This window comes from Sus scrofa, chromosome 13, assembly GCF_000003025.6.
Source record: "Sus scrofa isolate TJ Tabasco breed Duroc chromosome 13, Sscrofa11.1, whole genome shotgun sequence".
Classification (NCBI taxonomy): Eukaryota; Metazoa; Chordata; class Mammalia; order Artiodactyla; family Suidae; genus Sus; species Sus scrofa.
The window spans coordinates 89,640,239-89,654,870 of NC_010455.5; positions in this window are offsets into that span (position 1 = coordinate 89,640,239).

Here is a 14,632-nt window from a genome sequence, read left to right on the forward strand (position 1 = left end):
AACTTTCTTTTTTTTAAATTTTTTAAATTTTTTTATTTTTAGGGCCACACCCTCAGCATATGGAGGTTCCCAGTCTAGGAGTCCAATCCAATCTGAGCTGTAGCCACCAGGCCTATGCCAGAGCCACAGCAACGCGGGATCCAAGCTGCGTCTGCAACCTACACCACAGCTCACCGCAATGCCGGATCCTTAACCCACTGAGCGAGGCCAGGGATCAAACCCTCAACCTCATGATTCCTAGTCGGATTCGTTTCCGCTGTGCCACAACGGGAACTCCTCAGCTCAAACTTTCTAACAATTTAATGTTCTATGCTCCAGCTACTGTGTTTGCATCTTGGACAAGTTTCTTGAACTCTGTTTCCATTTCTTCATCTGTAAAATCAGGGGAATGAATGACTTCAGAGATGGTGTTGAGGAAATAAAATACTGTCAGCAGTTTGTCAGAAACAACCCAATGTCCACCAGTGGGTGAATGGTTAGGCCCACTCTGGTTTACGCTCTGATGGAAAACCACTTAGCAACAGAAAGGAATTAACTCTTAATACATACAACATGAATAAATCTCAAAATCACCATCTGAGTTAGGCTAGATTTAAAAAAGGGTACATACTGTGCAAATAATTTTTATAATACTTTGGAAAAATGCAAACTGATATTCAAGCAGAAAACAGATCATTGTTGCCAATGAGAGACAAGGGGAGGGATTAGAGGGTTTACAAGGAGACTTTGGGTGTTTGAAATGGAAATGTTTGATATCATGATTGTGGCAATGGCTCCAAGGGTGTATACATGTGTCAAGACTTACTAAATTTTACACTTTATTTTTTTATTACTCAAATGAATTTATCACATCTGTAGTTGTATAATGTAAATTTTATAATTTAAATATATGCAGCTTATTATATACCAATTATACCTCAAAAAAAAGAAAAAAAAAAAAAGAGAGACCAAGAAGCATTGTTTTGCTCTGTGATTCTGAATGCATAGTGAATCTTGGCAACCAAGGGGATGCTAATAGTTTTTTTTTTTTATTACTCAAATGAATTTATCACATTTTTAGTTGTATAATGATCATAACAATCCAATTTCACAGGATTTCCATCCCACAGCCCAGGCACATCCCCCCTCCCCACAAACTGTCTCCTTCAGAGACGGTAAGCTTTTCAATGTCTGTGAGTCAGCACGTATTCTGCAAAGAAGTTCCGTCTGTCCTTTTTTCAGATTCTACATGTCAGTCAAACCATTCAATGTTGGTGTCTCATTGTATGGCTGACTTCACTTAGCATGATAGTTTCTAGGTCCATCCATGTTGCAAAAAATGCTGGTATTTCATTCTTTTTAATGGCTGAGTCATATTCCATTATGTATATGTACCACCTCTTCTGGATCCACTCCTCTGTCGATGGACATTTAGGTTGTTTCCATGTCTTGGCTATTGAAAATAGTGCTGCAATGAACATCAGAGTACATGTGTCTTTGCGAGTCATGGTTTTCTCTGGATAGATGCCCAGGAGTGGGATTGCTGGATCAAATGGTAGTTCTATGTTTAGTTTTCTGAGGAATCTCCATACTGCTTTCCACAGTGGTTGCACCAATTTACAATCCCACCAACAGTGTACTAGGGTTCCTTTTTCTCCACACCCTCTCCAGCACTTATTGTTTGTAGACTTTTGGATGACGGCCATTCTGGCTGGTGTAAGGTGGTACCTCATCGTGGTTTTGATTTGCATTTCTCTAATAATGAGTGACACTGAACATCTTTTCATGTGTTTCTCGGCCATCTGTATGTCTTCTTTGGAGAATTGTCTGTTTAGATCTTCTGCCCATTTTTGGATGGGGTTGTTTGTTTTTTTGGTATGGAGCTGCAGAAGGTGTTTATAAATTTTGGAGATGAATCCCTTGTCAGTCGGTTTATTTGCAAAGATTTTCTCCCTTTCTGTGGGTTGTCTTTTTGTGTTGTTTAGGGTTTCCTTTGCGGTGCAGAAACTTTGAAGTTTGAGTAGGTCCCATTTGTTTATTTTTCTTTTTATTGTCAATACTCTGATAGGTGGATCTGAGAAGAAGTTGCTGTCATTTATGTCAGAGAGTGTTTGGCCTATGTTTTCCTCCAGGAGTTTGATAGTGTCTGGTCTTATATCTAGGTCTTTAATCCATTTGGAGTTTCTTTTTGTGTATGGTGTTAGGGAGTGTTCTAATTTCATTCTTTTCCATGTGGCTGTCCAGTTTTCCCAGCACCACTTATTGAACAATCTGTCCTTTCTCCATGGTATAGTCTTGCCTCCTTTGTCATAGATTAGTTGTCTGTAAGTGCATGGGTTTAATTCTGGGCTTTCTAGGGGATGCTAATAGTTTTGAATGAATTTCATTAGCAATCCTTTCCCACCATGAAGGAAATGCACAGTTTTCTAACAGTTTGTGCCCTCATTATGTCCCACGAGATCAATTCTCTTAACAGAAGATCATAAGCTATCATGTTTCAAATCTTCAGATACTTCTAAGAAGCTTGTAGCGTGCATTTGCTGTTTTAAATTCATGGCTAAAAATTCCCTTCTCATGACCCCACCCACCTTTCACATGAGTTCAGTAGTTACTTGTGCAATCTGCTCTTGGCCAAAGTCACAGTCCTAGTGTCTGGGAAAGAAAAAAACTAAAATCTTTTTTTTTAAATCTATTTAGGGCCATACCCTCAGCATACAGAGGTTCCCAGTCTAGAGGTTGAATTGGATCAGTAGCTGCCGGCCACAGTCACAGCCACAGCAACACCAGATCTGAGCCACATCTTCGACCTACACCACAGCTCATGGGAGCGCCAGATCCTTAACCCACTGAGTTAGGTTACGGTTCAGATCCTTAATACACTGAACCTGTGTCCTCATGGATACTAGTCAGATTTGTTTCCACTGAGTCATGACAGGAACTCCAGAAAAAACTAAAATCTTAGATGACAAAGTTAAATGACAAAATTGGCTGAAGTCAGTGTTTCTAAAGATTCAATCTGCTCAATTATTTAAACATTTACATATGTACACTATAAAATTTTATATTTTTGAAGTAATACATTCACATGGTATGAATGAATACAAAAAGGTACATGGTGAAAAGCCTGAATTCTGCCCCCCAACCCCAGCCATTTCTAGCCATTCCCTCATGGTAACCAAAGTTAACAGATTTTTGTTATATTTCCAGATATATAAAAAACTACAGGAAGGTAACCCTACCTAATATTCTATGATAATCTGTATCAGAAAAGAATCTGGAAAAGAATCTGAAAAAGAATGGATGTGTGTACATGTTTAACTGAATCACTTTGTTGTACTGAAGACATTAACACAACATTGTAAATCAACTATACTTCAAGAAAAAATTTTTTAAATCAAAACTTACTGCAAAGCTATACTAATCAAGACAGTATGTCACTGGTATAAAGATAGACACATATCAAATAAAATAGAGGAGTTTCCATCATGGCACAGAGGAAACGAATCCGACTAGGAACCATGAGGTTGAGGGTTCGATCCCTGGCCTTGCTCAGTGGGTTAAGGATCTGGCATTGCTGTGGCTGTGGCATAGGCCAGCAGCTATAGCCCCAGTTAGATCCCTAGCCTGGCAACCTCCATATGTTGCGGGTGCAGCCCTAAAAAGACAAAAAAAAAAAAAAAAAGTATAGTATAGAAGCCAAGAAACAAATTCTCAAGTACATGGTCAAATGATTTTCGATGAGAGTGCCAAGACCATCAGTGGGACACAGCTAGTGGGGAACTTCCATATGCCACAGGTGCAGCCATAAAAATAAAAATAAAATAAAGTAAAATAAATGAAATAAAATATAAAATATTAACAAGCACAGGTAAGAATACAGAGAAATTGGAACCCTTATGCGATGTTAGTGAGAAGGTAAAACAGTGCAGTTGCTATAGAAAATAATATGGAGAGTCCTCAAAAAATTAAAAACAAAGTTACCATATGACCCAAAAATTCTACTTCTGGGTGTGCACCCCAAAGAACTGAAAGAGATATTTGTGTATCCATGTTTGTGGGCAGCATTTTTCACAATAGCCAAGACATGAAGGCAAACCAATTGTCCGTCAGTGGATAAATGAATAAACAAAATGTGGTATATACATGCAATTGAATATCAGTCTTAAAAAGGAATGAAATTCTGACACATGCTACCATATGGCTGAAACTTCATTGCATTATGCTGAACCTTGAAGACATTATGCTAAACGCAATAAACCATTCACAAAAGGGCATATGCCATATGATTCTACTCACAGGAGGTACTTAGGGTAGTTAAACTCATATGTGACAAAAAGAGAACCGTGGTTGCCGGGGGCTCGGGGAGGAGGGTGGCAGGGGAGGGGGAGTTATTATTTAACAGGTATAAGAGTTTCAGTTTTGCAAGATGAAAATGAATTCCGGAGGTGGATGGTGGTGATGCTTACATCAAAATGTGAATATACTTAATGCCAGTGAACTGTATACATGGTAAATTTTATGTTATATATACTTTGCTACAACCTAAAAATAATAATAATAATAATTTAAAAACCACAGAAGGAGTTCCTGTCATGGTACAGCAGAAATGAATCCAACTAGGAACCATGAGGTTGTGGGTTCGATCCCTGGCCTCATTCAGTGGGTTAAGGATCCAGCATTTCCGTGAGCTGTGGTGTATGTCACAGACGCAGCTTGGATCCTGCATTGCTGTGGCTCTGGTGTAGGCCAGCAGCTATAGCTCCGATTAGACCCCTAGCCTGGGAACCTCCATATGCCAAGGGTGCGGCCCTGAAAAAGACAAAATAAATAAATAATTAAATAATAAAAAATAAAAACTACAGGAGTTCTTTGTGGCACAGTGGCTTAAGGATCCATCATAATAGCTTGGGTCGCTGCTGTGATACCAATTCGATCCCTGGCCTGGGAACTTCCACATGCCATGGGTGATGCCAAAAGAAAGTAAAACTATATGTGTGTGTGTATTCTTCCATCTCTTCTATTTAAATCCAGCAATTTGTGTTTTCACCAGCTGTCTGTGTGATCCGTTTGCACACAGGAGTTTGAGAAGCATAGACTTGACATAGTCTTATCTCTGGGTTTTTCAGCTACCAAAAGTGGCTATCTTTATTTTTATTTTATTTTATTTTATTTATTTATTTTTTTTTTTTATTATTATTATTATTTTTTTTTTTTTTGTCTTTTTGCTATTTCTTGGGCCGCTCCCGCGGCATATGGAGGTTCCCAGGCTAGGGGTCGAATTGGAGCTGTAGCCACTGGCCTACGCCAGAGCCACAGCAATGCAGGATCCGAGCCGCGTCTGCAACCTACACCACAGCTCACAGCAATGCTGGATTGTTAACCCACTGAGCAAGGGCAGGGACCAAACCTGCAACCTCATGGTTCCTAGTCGGATTTGTTAACCACTGCGCCACTACAGGAACTCCCTATTTTATTTTATTTTTTAGCCACACTTGAAGTATATGGAAGTTCCTGGGCCAGGGATCATATCTGTGCCACAGCAGCTACCCAAGCTGCTGCAGTGACAATCCGGATCCTTAACCCACTGAGCCACAAGAGAACTCCTCCTTGTTTAAAATTCCTGAGTTGGGCATTCCCGTGTGGCTCAGTGGAAACGAATCTGACTAGTATCCATGAGAATTCAGATTCGATCCCTGGCCTCGATCAGTGGGTCGGGGATCCGGCATTGAGGTGCGCTGTGGTGTAGGTCACAGATGAGCCTGGATATGGCATTGCTGTGGCTGTTGTGTAGGCCAGGGCTACAGCTCTGATTTGACCCCTAGACTGGGAACTTCCCCACCAAAAAATTGCAAAGCCTAGTTCTGAGCAGGAAATGAGGGTGGGGGATGGGAGACAGGACAATTCAGAGGCGAATACTAGACAACATTTCAATCCATCTCCTCTCTTCATTTGCCATTCGCTTATTACTTTTAACTACAAAATAAATACCCAATCGATAAAATTTGTGAAATCCCATCACTCATAGCTAATGTATCATTGAGGGTGATGGACTTTTTTTTTTAATATTTTCATATGTGTAAATACAGTGTTCTTTTCTCAACAGTAAATCTATTATACATATCTATATTTACCTCACTAACAGTATATATAAAGCATTTTTCCAATGAGAAGGAGGCCGGTGGTTTGCTAGTCCACTAGTTGGTGGAGAAGAGGGCAGAGCAGAGTGTCACAAAGCCACAGAGACTGATCTTGAAGGCAGCCTGGGATCTGAGATTGAATTAACAGGCAGGCAGCCCTGAGTGAACTGTGTAGAATCTGGGGGCTGTTACCTATCCGAACGTCAGCGGGGAAGATGGCCTGATACTAACAAGTCCATCCTTACTTTACAGGACTCCAGGCGATGGCCAAAGGGTTCAGGAGCTGGGGCCAGGCTTAAAAAGGGAGAATGGCAATAGCTAGGTTGTCCTGGGGAGGGTGGGTGCGCTGAGAATGAGAGGGAAAGAATCCTTGATATTTATTTCTAATCACACTCAGCGGCACATCAAGTAGGGATAAGGGTAATCCTAGACTAGCACCAGGCTGGAGATGCTAAAGGCTTGAATTAGGACAGTAGCAGTGTGGCTGGAGAAGATTCAAGAATTCATCTTACGTACTCATTGGTATGAGAGACTGGTGAGGAAGAAAAGGGAGGAGTATAAAGGGTCCCTATCTTCCCTGCTACATATCACTCAGATAAACACACAGAATTCTCAGTCCTTTTTCTGCAGGTTTTGATTTTAAAAGTCTAGGGCGGGACCCAGGAATCTATGTGTTATTCTTTTTTTTTTTTTTTTTTTTTTTTTTTTTTTTGCTATTTCTTGGGCTGCTCCCGCGGCATATGGAGGTTCCCAGGCTAGGGGTCTAATCGGAGCTGTAGCCACCGGCCTATGCCAGAGCCACAGCAACACGGGATCCGAGCCGCATCTACAACCTACACCACAGCTCATGGCAACGCCGGATCGTTAACCCACTGAGCAAGGGCAGGGACCGAACCCGCAACCTCATGGTTCCTAGTCGGATTCATTAACCACTGCGCCACGATGGGAACTCTGTGTTATTCTTATTATAGGGAGATGAGTTCTGGGTCTCTGGCTTGGGGTGTTGGATAGAAGTAATGGCATTCACTGATTTCAGTTTTAGGGATGTTGAGTTAGGAACATTACAACAATGGTGACTAAATCTGTTAAGCATTTACTCTATACCAGTGCTTTCCTGGCACTATTTAATTTAATCCATACCACATCCATCTGAGGGAATTACTATGATTATACTCATTTCGTAAGGGAGTAAACTGAGCAATAGAGATGGTAAATAATTTTCCTCTAATTATTCAGCTAGTAAAGGGCAGATCTGGGTCTTAAACCCAGGCATACCTTACCCCAAAGGCTTTGTTCTTTCCAACTATGTTCTGCTATCTGCTGAGTGGATGTGCATCCAGAGGCAGTAGCATCTGAATTGAATCACAAGTCAGGACTGGAGATAATAATTTGAAATGGAAATCTGCTTTAGGTAGTCCAAGGAGACCCTGCCATGAAGGAAGAGAATTTGGTTAAAGATGGAGCTGTGTTCCTGTATTGGTTGAAAAGGCCTTAGGCATCAAAAAGCTTCAAGCAAAACCAGGAGAGACAAGAGTTTTATAATCTAAGCAAGTTGAATTGCAAAAGGAGTAAATGTAAAGGCAGCAGAGAGCTCTATCCAGCAAGATAAAATGTCCACTGACTTTGGCAAAGGGGGTAATTTTTTATCTTGCCCAGGGAGGTGGGGAGAGAAGGCCAGTCTGCAGATGGAAGAGTAAAGTAATGAGGAAGTGGTAACAGTAAGTGAAGGCCTGGTTTCCAGGAGGCTCATACAAGACAAACGCAAAAGATGTTAACGGCACTCATCTCTGAGTAGTAGGATTCTAAGTCACTTTCATTTCCTGATTTCTTTTTTTTTTTTTTCCTCTCAGGTTGCAGACCGCACTTTAGAAAGCATTATCTTCATTGAGTACTGGAGAAGGGAAAAATTGTGGGGAGCAAGTCTGCCTCCTGTAGCCTGGGATGGACGTGAGAAGATAAACTATGGTCTTACCCTCACGGAGGTGCAGATGTGCTATGGAAATGACCAAGAACATTCAATATCTAATTTTCTTTTTCAATTTCAACTTTAAAAAGTAAACATGTATTGGAGTTCCCATTGTGGCACAGCAGAAACGAATCTGACTATGAACCATGAGGTTGCAGGTTCAATCCCTGGCCTCACTCAGTAGGTTAAGGATCCGGCGTTGCTATGGCTGTGGTGTAGGCTGGCAGCTGTAGCTCCGATTTGACCCTAGCCTGGAAACCTCCAAATGCTGTGGGTGTGGTCCTAAAAAGAAAAAAAAAAAAAGTAAACATGTATTGACAATAATAGGAAAATTATATTCAGAAGACAAACAAAGGCATTTGGGACTCAAGAACAGAGTCATGTCTAGAGGGACTAGCAGGAGAGATTTCCAGATGGGGTTACCGGTACCAGTTCACAGGCCCAGGCAAAGAGCCTGTGGAGGGAAAACTGGTTGGGTCGGGATATCTCATAAGTAATAGGGCTGAGAAAACTGGGACCCAGCAGAGAGAGGAAGCCAGACTCCACGAAACAAAGGCATCTCTTCATCTTCCTGTGGATTATACTCTAATATTTTCAGCTTCTACTTCGAGCCTTGTTTCCATATAATTATGTAAAGCATTTTTGCTACTAAACTAATCATCATTTTATAATGTGATCTTTTTCATTTAATAGTGCAGCATTTTATCACGGTATTAAATATTATTTTAAGGTAATGTATCAGTATCTAATAATCCCTTATATACATGTGACATTTTTAGGGCTAGTGAAACATATTTTCAGATCACTTTCTAGAAAAATTATATCAATTTCTTTCCCATCAGAAATAGATCAGTCCTACTTTACCATACTCTGGCAAGCTGTGACATTATCATTTTTTTTCCATCATTGCCAATGTGATTGGAAAAATAATACGCAGAGCTATTAAATTTTTTTGTTTTTTTGGGGGGGAGGCCAGGCCAGGGATTGAAACTTAGCCACAGAAATGACAATGCCAGATCCTTAACCCACTGAGCCACCAGAGAACTCCCAGAATTGTCAATTTTACTTTGTATTTCTAAGATTTTTATTTTATTTTATTTTATTTTTTTGTCTTTTTGTCTTTTGTTGTTGTTGTTGCTATTTCTTGGGCCGCTCCCGCGGCATATGGAGGTTCCCAGGCTAGGGGTTGAATCGGAGCTGTAGCCACCGGCCTACACCAGAGCCACAGCAACGCAGGATCCAAGCCGCGTCTGCAACCTACACCACAGCTCACGGCAACGCCGGATCGTTAACCCACTGAGCAAGGGGCAGGGACCGAACCCGCAACCTCATGGTTCCTAGTCGGATTCGTTAACCACTGCGTCACGACGGGAACTCCTACTTTGTATTTCTTTTACTACCTTCAAGACTAGTGAATTTGGTAGCATTATTCATCAGATATATTTTCCTCTGAAATACTCACATCCTTTGCTCTTTCGTTTAATATGATATTAAATGCCTTTATTAATTTGAAATAATTTTCAAAATATCATATACATAAATATTTACCTGCCATCTTGGTCACAGGTTTTTAATTTAAAAAATTTTAGAGGGGAAATAGCCAAACCGCTAAACAGCATGTTGCAGATATTGAAGAGTGATAAATATTTGCAAATAATTATATATGTTCTTCTTCACTGACTATGTTTTAACTGCCAGCAGACATTATCATCATTATCATAATATTATTGCATGTTTAAATATTTACTCCAGGTATTCCTTTTCTTATTTTTCACTTGAGTTAAAGGTTTCCACCTATGATTATTGTACAGCATTTCATTGCCAGAAGATTTCTTCATGGAATGCCACAGGTTGAGAAGTGAACAGTAGATGAGCTGTGTGCTGCTTTTCTGTGAAACATCAAATTTTTTCAACAAATTTAAAACGAAAGGAGGAGTTCCCATCGTGGCTCAGTGGTTAACGAATCCGACTAGGAACCATGAGGTTGTGGGTTGGATCCCTGGCCTTGCTCAGTGGGTTAAGGTTCCGGCATTGCCATGAGCTGTGGTGTAGGTCGCAGACACGGCTCGGATCCCGCATTGCTGAGGCTCTGGTGTAAGGCCGGCGGCTACAGCTCCGATTCAACCCCTGGCCTGGGAACCTCCATCTGCCACAGACACGGCCTTAGAAAAGACCAAGAAAAAGAGGAAAAGCATCATTTCTTAGTGATTAAGAACAACTGCAGGCTTTGGAGTCAGAAAGCCCTGATTACTAGCTGACAATGTATCTTCGGGCCATATTTCCTCTCTGGGTTGTCATTTCTTCCTCAGTAAAGTGAGAATAAAGTCTTGCACAGTTTTCTTGAGGGTTAAATGAAAGGATGCATGCCAAGTGCTTCGTCCTGGGCCTGATACATAGCCAATACCCCATAAATAGTGCCATTCTTGAGTTTATTGACTGCAATGCCATTGCCATGATTGTCTTCCCATGCTAAGACATGTTGCTTCAATGTGTTTCATCTTTTCAAGTATCTTTAGAAAATCCTTACAACCATGAGCCCTTTTAAGGTCTGTTTTGTGTAGACTTACCTTTGATCCTTTTATGGAACTACGACAAAATATTACAAGAAGAAATAGATGTGGGGAGTTCCCGTCGTGGCACAGTGGTTAACGAATCCGACTAGGAACCATGAGGTTGCGGGTTCGGTCCCTGCCCTTGCACAGTGGGTTAACGATCCGGCGTTGCGGTGAGCTGTGGTGTAGGTTGCAGACACGGCTCGGATCCCGCGTTGCTGTGGCTCTGGCGTAGGCCGGTGGCTACAGCTCCGATTCGACCCCTAGCCTGGGAACCTCCATATGCCGCGGGAGCGGCCCAAGCAATAGCAACAACAACAACAACAACAAAAAAAAAAAAGAAAAAAAAAAAAGAAAAAGAAAAGAAATAGATGTGGGATCCTCATAGCAACTGCCGACGGACAAAGAAGTGCTTGTTTTTGTGTGAAAACACATTAGACGTCTCACAGCACATCGTGGGTGCTCAAAATACAGAAACTGATAATCAGATTCTAATCAGTGGCTTGATTTGAATTCTTTCAATGAATGAAAATGGTACTAATTAGAGTTTAAAGCAATATTTTTTCTCAACTTTTCAAATTTCTATAGTAAGAGGGAAAACTTCCTGGTCAGCTCATTTTCAGAATCTAGAAAAACCAAAATAAGGTGCAAAATCTGGATCTTTCTGAAGAAACAGAAGTCATCTCTAAATGGCACTGGAGTTCCTGATGGTTCCTGTACAAGTGCTGTCTATTCTAATCCTATAACTGTCATCTCACCTCAATGGTCCTGTCTCAGAGGCCCTCTGATCTGTTCCAAGAAGTTCCTTGCCCACCATTTTCTGTCACTTTCTACTTGGTTCCAATATTTAATATATACTTTTTTTTTGGCCGCAGCATGCTAGACATGTTGTTGGATCTCAGTTCCCAGACCAGGGATTGAACCTGGGTCACAGCAGTGAAAGCACCAAATCCTAACCACTAGGCCACCAGGGAACTCCCTGTTTAACGCATTTTTTTAATGTCCACACCTGTGGCATATGGAAGTTCCTAGGCCAGGGATTGAATCCAAGACACAGCTGAGACCTATGCCACAGCTGTGGCAATGCCATATCCTTTAAACCCACTGCTGCCAGGTCAGGGATCTAACCTGCACCTGCACGGCAACCTGAGCCACTGCAGTAGGATTCTTAACCCACTGAGCCACAGCAGGAACTCCAACTTAACACATTCTTAATAGATTATTTGTGTTGTACATACACTGTCTGTTTCCTTTTCTGGAATGGAAGCTCCATGAGGGCAGGGCCCACGCCCAGAACCCAGTTTGCAGCCAGGCAATATGCAGGAGTTCCATGTATCTCCTCCAGGCACACCTGTTGATTAAGACACCTTCAGAGGTGAGCTAACTGTCCAAATCAACGAACTCTGTGCTGACTCCTCCTTTCATTCTGGCTCCTTCTGTACTTGATGGGGACACAAACTTGAACTTCCTCCAGACATGCTCAGCTCAGGCCCTTATCAGCTCTCCTCTGTCTACTGACTCTTCTCTCACGGGGTTCCCAGAAGGACAAATGGAAACCCACGGAGGAAGACGGTTAGCCCTCTCCTTACCCCACAATAGAATATGCTCAGAGTAAATGCATAGCTAAACTAGGGTACATTCATGCCTTTGGCTGTTCAACAAAGATAAGGCTAGAGACAAGAGCTCATTGACAAATGGAAATAAAAATTTAAGTGGCATCTTTGTGGTATTCAACTGGACTAGAGCCTGAGGATATTTGTCTCTCTCTGCACCCTTCCTTCCACTCTCCTCTCTCACAGAACCTCCAGAGAAAGGCTTTGCTTCCAAACCAGCTCTTGTTCCCCCCAACCTGTAAATGTGGAGGTTCTCCTTCCTTCCGTAACACTCAGCCACAGGCCGATACACCTGGGCTTTGGAAACCTTGCCTAGAGCAGAGCTGTCAAGAGCAGGGGGTTTCATTTTTCAGGTGACAAAACATTTAGTTTTGTTCAAGGTTACACAGTTCAGAGTACAAGTTCATGGTTGCACAGAAACCTGGTAACACATGGGAAAGAGAAAATCTCCAATCAGACTAGTATGAATACTAAAACCACTATTTCCTCCAGGGAAAAAACAGCTTCAACATTCTGACATACCCCTCCAGGAGGTGATTTTTTTTTCTATATACTTAAGTTATCTCGATAAATACAGAAAGTGCAGTGATACATTTCCAAAAGAAAACATCTTTTAGTTTAGCACAAACATTTACTTTTTTAAAAAGAGGTGTGTTTTTTGTTCAAGCAGAGAAGGAGGAAAGTTAGTTGGTTTAATTCACGACTATAACCCCACACTTAGAACAATGGTTGCCTCAATAACTGTTTCTTTGAATGAATGAATAAAAACAAATGACATGGCTCTCTTTAACAAGAAAGCTACTCTATATTGAGAACATCCATTTGTCCATGCATTTTTCTTTCCTTGTCCTGCACTTCCCTATGTTCAACTTTCGGGCAATTCTTCCAAACAAAACATAGGCTCTTTGTTCAGGAAAATCTTTTTTTTTTTTTTGTCTTTTTGTCTTTTTGCCTTTTTTGTAGGGCCGCTTCCATGGCATATGGAGGTTCCCAGGCTAGGGGTCTAATTGGACCTATAGCCACTGGCTTATGCCAGAGCCACAGCAACGCAGGATCAGAGCCGTGTCTGCGAACTACACCACAGCTCACAGCAATGCCGGATCCGTAACCTACTGAGCAAGGCCAGGGATCGAACCCAAAACTTCATGGTTCCTAGTCGGATTCGTTAACCACTGCGCCACGAAGGGAACTCCAGCAAAGTCTTTTAAAGTGCCTTGAAATCTTTATGGTGAGCATGTGCAGGGTCTTTAGCCAAAGTTTATGGGGTTTAATTGAAAAAGCTAAGTCAATGATGAGTCCAGATCTTTGTTTATTTAGAAACAAACAAAACTTTTGAGTATCTGGCCAAGTCAAAATGAAGAAATAAAAAGCTGTCCATTTGAATTCTCAAAGGCTTAGCCTTACAAGCTGCTTGAGTGTTGTTTCTTTTTAAAGTATTTATGTGGATAGCGGGGTGGGGGATGGATTTGGAGAACAAAATGACATCACATGTCTCCTGCCATTGTCTATATAGAATTTCCACCACAAAAAATGTTTCATCTGAATCTAATTGTGAAAAACAATCAGACAAACCCAGATCGAGAGGCATTACGGCCCAGACTCTTCAAAAATGAGCCAGCATGTATATGTGAACCACCAGGAATTGCAATAGAATTTAGAGATGACAGGGTTTTTTGTTTTTTTTTTCCTATTGCCTCCTAGTTCCATCATCTAGATTATGAAAGTGAGCTAGCCAGGAAGTAGACTCCTTTGCTCTGGAAATTAAAGTAATTTAATATAGAAAATGGCCAAGTCCCATTCATTACTTAATTAACAGGAACATTTCTCCTTGATTAAAATTTGTTGCCCTCATTATCTTAAACCAGAAGCCAAGAGAATGCAGCTGTCCCTAGACCATGTATTCCTGAGCTAATAAAATAAAAGCCAGGGTTATACTGTACAATTCAAAGTTCTCTCTTTTTCACCCCCAAGGATCTGATCTCTCTCAGGCACTCATCACCTGACAAGATATTGGCATTTTGGAGTTCTTCTCCATTCTCTTTGTCAGCTCCACTGTACAAAGTTGTCCTAGCTGTAGAATGATGGCTATTTTCTTTGGGGGAAGTTTTGAGATGTGGATTTCTCTTAAGGCAAAAGAGGCAATCTTTCTAAAATGTATTTACATCTAAAGTCTAAGGTGAAAAAAAAATAAAATAAAATAAAGTCTAAGGTGGAGGAAAGAGCAGCGGGCACTCTTCCCTTTAAGCCCCTTATGTTACCATTGCCTTTGGAAGGTTAAAAATCTGCTGTTCCTGCTGTAGAGCACAGGGAACTATATCCAGTCTCTTGGGACAACGATGGAAGATAATATAAGGGAATGTATATATATGTATGACTGGGTCACTT